Genomic DNA, 6,306 nt, shown 5'->3' on the forward strand with positions numbered 1-6,306 from the left:
AAACATACCTTACAAAAACTTGACAAGCCTTCCATCATAAGAGCTAACACTTCTTGCGATATATTGTACAAAGACGAACACATGCGTATAGGCGAAACAAAAAACGAAGTCATATACGAAATCAAAACAAAAACCCTAGCGCTCAAAACAAACGATAGTTTCACTCATCTATTAGATAAACTCGAGCGAGCACCGAAAATAATAGATAATTTACAAGACTATAAAACAACGATCGATAAAATAGGCGACGAGATAGAAACTCTTAATTTCGAACACAGAATTAAAAATATACAGTATTGGGGACTGACCACGCTCCAGATATTAGGGTACATAGCATTAGGCATACTAGGTATATATGGATTAAACAAAATAGGGGTATTCAAATGCATCAGGAAATGTATACCGAACAAATTATGTATCAATTTATTTTGCTGCCGAAATGAAACTGTAATCAACAGCCACAATGCGACAGCCCCATCAGTACCACTCACCCTGGGCTCAACACCCAACATCTATATTCCAACCAACACATACCACTCAGATGGAGAGGAGGAATCAGCTGTAATTTTCAAGCCACGTCAAGTCCGATTCCACAAAAGTCTTCTGAAGAAAACTTGAGGGATCAAGTTCAATCTAAGAAGGGGGGAATGTCACAGACGAAATTCGAGCAACTGTATATAACAAACCGAAATTCCGAACGCCTTATCGCGTGTGACCGTCCGGTCAGCACCCGTTCTCAGCCGCCTGAGTGGCATTCGATCACTCCAGCCGTTCTCCGAATTTTACACTAAGTATAAACAAAACCTTCTCCCACTCCAACGAATGGAAGAATATAAATGCTCCCTTCAAAATCATCCAGTCAGTCTAATAAAAAAATTCTTAACTAATCCAAGTATCGAAAGTGTATCATCGCGAACCGAAAAATTGTATAAATTGAGTAAAAAATAAAAAGAACTTAATCTCCTTTTCGGAAATTAACAAGTTCCTTATTTTTACCTTAATTTTACACGACACCCGCGTTATGCAGGACACCTTGATGGCGTTGAACGCAACGATTCAAATTGAACTGAAAAGTCGTTATGTTTGCAGAGGACTTGTGTGTAGAGGATGGTTGATCGTGAGATTTATTAGACAAGATTGCTCGTTGTTGAAACCTTCAAGTATATTTTCAAATGATTAAATAAATAATTATAGATAATGTTCGCAAAGACGGTAGATACTCGTAGATACTGATCCATAACTCTCGTGAACTCTTTACGATTGCGTCCGTTTAAACTGGTATAGTATAAACAGATCGGGGGAGAGTCGGAGAATTCAAATTCGTCTTTGTTCGACGGTTCGACGGTAACGTAACGGCGACATTGTTTTGCCCGGAGTTTATTTATTAATATATTATGTATGTCCTCACGATCTTGATACTCCGAAGCAAAAAAACAACAACATGATTTGAAATGTTCTGTAGCTCATGTACCGCTACGTGTACTTTCAAGGAGCAAAACTGACACAGTTCCGCTTGTGACGCGAGACGGAGATTATCGTTTCACTTCCTTTAACGCATTTTTGCCATTGAAAGACACTAATTTCTGTGACTTGCTTTATCTCTGTTATAAATCTCTCTTTATATTTAAAATTTTATAGTTTTTGTGCAAACGTAAAAGGTAAGTAAATATTAATAAATATTATAATAATATAATATAATGCTATATAATAATATTAATAAATACTTCGCTATTTACTTATTTTATTTCCATTAAGGTATATTGTATTTTTCATTGCATTACTTTCATTTTTATTTAGTGTAATAATAAACGCATACGTTAATATTCATTGGCATTAGTGTAATTGTAAGCTTCACTGTAAATTTAATAAAATTTATAAGAACGGAATTATTAAAAGGGTATATATGTGTAATTAAACTAGATTCTATTCTCAATGTTACTTCATTATTTTATTATTGTTTCATATATATATATTTTTTTTTAATTTACATGTGCTTCTAAGTTAATAGAACTAAACACATGTGTATGTATTAATTGCTATATACGTCATAATTTCAACCATAATATTAAATTATGGTATGTATTATTAAAAAGTATAGTTTAATGTATATATTAAATATATATCATTTATTCGTAGATTTTAAATATGGATACTGGATCAAAGAAGGAGATTAAAGAAATGATTACCAAAGATATATCGAATATACATAATTATTCCTTGGATGTTAAAAAATATATTAACAACCAGCTTGAAGACACTCTGGATTATTTACATGGTTTAATTGCTGAAATACCACAATCAGTCCCTGGCCCTTCAACTACAAAGAGGCCGAAAGTTTTGAAGAAAAAAGGTTATCGCCGTAAAGAGACTATCCCAGAAAATGATATTATCAATACTGACAATACAGTAACAGATTCAGCAGTACATGATAAAACAGAAAATAAAGATGTAAAAACTGGGGATGTGCTGGAAACAACAATTGACCGAACAAAAAGAAAGGCTGCAATAAAAGCTGCAATTAATATTAAAAAGCAGCAGTCAACGTCACTTGTTACAAAATTACGAAGGCTATCTCTTGATGATGACAGTAATGTAAATGTTTGTGTCATATTATGATGAAATTTAATACTTTTAATCTTATGTTACTAATCTTATCTTATCTTATGTTACTAATCAATACTAACCCTTATATGTAGTACCCAATAATGTTTGATATCGGTTAATTAATACGTCAAAATCTAATTGCTTATACAATTGTATGTACATTGTGTATATAAATACTACTATAACGTTGTTAAATATATTCTAAATTTTTAGAGGAAACGTGGAGGCCGACCTAAAAAAAAGGAAAGTGCTAGAAGTAGTTCAGATGAAAAAAACACAAAAGGTCCTACAAAACATAGTAAAACAAAAAAGAATGTTTTAAGCGAAACAATTTCAAAAGAAGATGCAATACAGCCAGAAAGGATTGAACCATTAAAGTCTTCAATGACAACAAGAGATAGTAATATAAAGAGAACTTTTTCACGGAGTGAAAACACGAAGGGTAAATATTCTAATATTATTGATGATACAGTAATTCCATCAGCAAGAAATGATATTGAAGATCCTTCAATGTGCGAGAATGCACTTGAGAAATTTACTCCTCTTATGAATTCCACGATGGACATCAATTCTACTTATACGCAGAAGATGATGGACGCTACCGCAATTGTAGAACCTTTATCACCAATAAAATCAAACGAAACGGTAGTAATTAATAAAAACTTGGCTAGTAGTATAGGAAAAAATAATGAACCTAAATTTACATCACGGTCGCCAATAACTCTGCAGGAGGAGGTTCAGCAGCTGAATCAAGCTATTGGACTCACCGAGTTCGAAGAATTATTCGCAGAAGATGAGCCATCCCGTGAAAGGGAAATGTCTAATAGAAACATGACGAAACAGGACATTCAAAATGAAATGAAGAAAAATGTGCCCGTAAGAAGGAGAATCGAGGCCTTTGAAAAAGAAAAAATTTCAGAAAAAGCCATTGTTCAAAAACTGGCACGAAGATCTGTCGAAAAAGCAAAAAAATCTTATTAGCGAAACAAAAGAAGGAGACTCAGATGATGACATCGCAGGTAACATTACAAACAGTATCAAAGTATTCTTCTGTTATAAAAACACAAGCTATTATTCATTCGATATTTTATCCAAAATATAGCTCCAAACAGTAAGGTCCACTTCTGTTTTGCACAGTAAACCTGACGACGACACATCGGACGATGAAGCCAGACCAAGGCGTACAATTCCACATTAGGCGCAATGTAAGTGTTGTTTTACTTAATGAGTTAATAAACATTATAATGCATGGAGTACTCGAATTTTTATCAATTTTAGCATACATACGCGAAAATGAACTTGCAATGCAACGATAAATTCCGAAGAAAGCAGTCTATAAATTCTTTGATAGAAGAATGTGCACACCAGATTTAACTGAAATGTTTGAAAATATAGATAGGAGTAGATTACAATGCACGTCCAGTGCAATATGGAAGACACCACCGCGTTATTCCATGATGGAAAACGAATAGAAGTTATAATTTGTTAAACTGAATGTTGTTGATTTCAAATTGTGCCTTAGAGCAGGAATACTTGCCATACCTTGCGTGTAATATAAAAATGATGTTACATTGCAACTATCGTTAAAAGATGTATGTGTTCTTAAAATATACCAATGAACGTAAGACTATTTCACTTTTTATATTTTAGAATGATCATAGGCATATATTACTTTTATTATACTAATCAAATTTTACCATTTTTTCTTATTTATATGTATCTTCTTAAGAATTAATAAATAAACCAATTAATAAATAATTGTTTTGGTACGACTTTTTAATGAGAAGTAAATTTTATTAGATTTGCCTTATTATCACTGTCGTGTAATAATTCGCGAGATACGCGTGATATAATTCGCACGATTAAATAGCACTGGTGATTTCGTCTCTTCGTGTAACGAGGAGGGTCTGGTAAATGGGTCGACCGTGGACGTTCAATCTTGTAAGAGAACAAACGGCGGCACCGTATCGTCGAGCATTTTTCTTTCGGTCAACAGCCATCCATTTTATATTTAGCACATTCGGTTGCGACGCTAAATTTTCGTTACACCACCAGTTGTTTCGTCTGAAATTCGCGTGACGTAAGTGCATTACACTCTCGCACCCGTCAGCCATTCCTGCGACCACTTCGCGTGCGTTAACTCGATAATATTTCGTCTCTGTTACCTTGTCGCCGTTGCTGCTTGACACATCTCGCTTGCTGGACGACTGATCGATGAAAATTAAAACGGGACGCTGATTTACCGTATCGTTATTTTTGTGTCAGGTATTCTCTTTTTGCCGTTTCGGCGAATTATTTTCATTTCGAACTTTTTTAGTCTTATTGTTACGTCGATTCTTATATTTCAAGATCTAGTCTTGTACGTACGCTGGCGAGCGCTTTTATTTATTGATTCAACAAAGAATATCGTTGTAGGTGTCATACATGCGAGTAAAAGTAACGAAGTACGAGCAGTTTCACTGTAACATACTTCCTGATAATTTCTCGTTATTTATACCATAAGAAAGTATCAAAGAGGAACTCTTATCTCGAACGTGGATCTATTTGTCGATAATGCATGCGTGTAATACTCGAGTGTCGTTCATACAGCGTAAATATACGTGCAGATACGTAAACCTTTTATGATTTTTGTATCAAAGGCAGACCTGCTATAATACTCGCAAGTGAAATATAATTCTACGAAAGAAAATGGAGCAAAAGAGTTTCGTTGGTAATATATTCTTCCTTTTTCATCACAAGTTTCCTTTTTGTTGTGCTTCTGTTACATTATAATCCTGTTAGATTTACGCGCGTAAAATTTCACTTTGTTGCACTATATCTCATCATCGCCATCTGCCGAACACCTGTGAGAAACGCGGTTTACTTTGTCTCAAAGTGAGCAAACGTCTAATTTCACAAATTGGATTTTCATCAACAGCGAGAAGGGCATATGCGATGTAAAGGAGGCTGTAAGGGCGTCCTAGGGCTTACGGTGGTTGTCACGATGCCGGAAGTGGCGCCGAGCAGACACGTCAAGGGAGAATCAGAATCGCTATTGGGAAAACCATCACGAACATTTGTCCTTCGCGCCACCAAAATTCTATCTTCTGAGATATTTTTCGCGTTTCCGAGGTCATCGCCACTCTCCTTAACTTTGCCTTACGATGTATAATATCTCGATGTTACGGTAGTTAGAAATTTGTATTAATTTGGAGAACCTTGCAAAAGTACGCAAATCTGCTACGATAGTCGGATAGAGAGTATCGGCAGAGATCTGTTCCTTTATCGTGAAACTCTCTCGGACAACTTAGATGCTACCAGATATCGATTCTCGCATCCAACCATTTCGTAATAAACGTAGATCACCCAAGAAATTTCTCAATTGTCATCCGTTAATTTCGCGCAACTTTTGCTTTATTTTAGCTACGTGGGAACCTATTAGTGCGCAAATGTTACCCCGAAAATGTTACTCCTCTGTGCCAAATATCGTTCACGTGTATAATCAAAGTTGCATAAAACCGCGTACAATTGCATCAGGAAATTTCTAATAATTTGCTCGTCTCGCAGGACGAAAACAGGCTCACGAAGGATCCCTCTGTTCTGGCTATCGAATGTACTGCAAGCACGTAGTTTCAAGTGTCCGTTCTCTAGAAAATTCGAAACAATTTATGGTCGATGGTCGAGTGAACGGTGCAACGGTCGAGTCGGAAAGATCAGAAAGAC

General features: G+C 35.3%; 1 pseudogene; it reads left to right on the forward strand.

Moving 5' to 3' along the window:
* Nucleotides 1–2,145: 2,145 nt before the first annotated feature.
* LOC117214886 lies at nucleotides 2,146–4,273 on the forward strand (annotated as a pseudogene).
* Nucleotides 4,274–6,306: the final 2,033 nt, after the last annotated feature.

The sequence above is a fragment of the Bombus bifarius genome, unplaced genomic scaffold, assembly GCF_011952205.1.
Source record: "Bombus bifarius isolate JDL3187 unplaced genomic scaffold, Bbif_JDL3187 scf7180000009244, whole genome shotgun sequence".
In the NCBI taxonomy this organism is placed as follows: domain Eukaryota; kingdom Metazoa; phylum Arthropoda; class Insecta; order Hymenoptera; family Apidae; genus Bombus; species Bombus bifarius.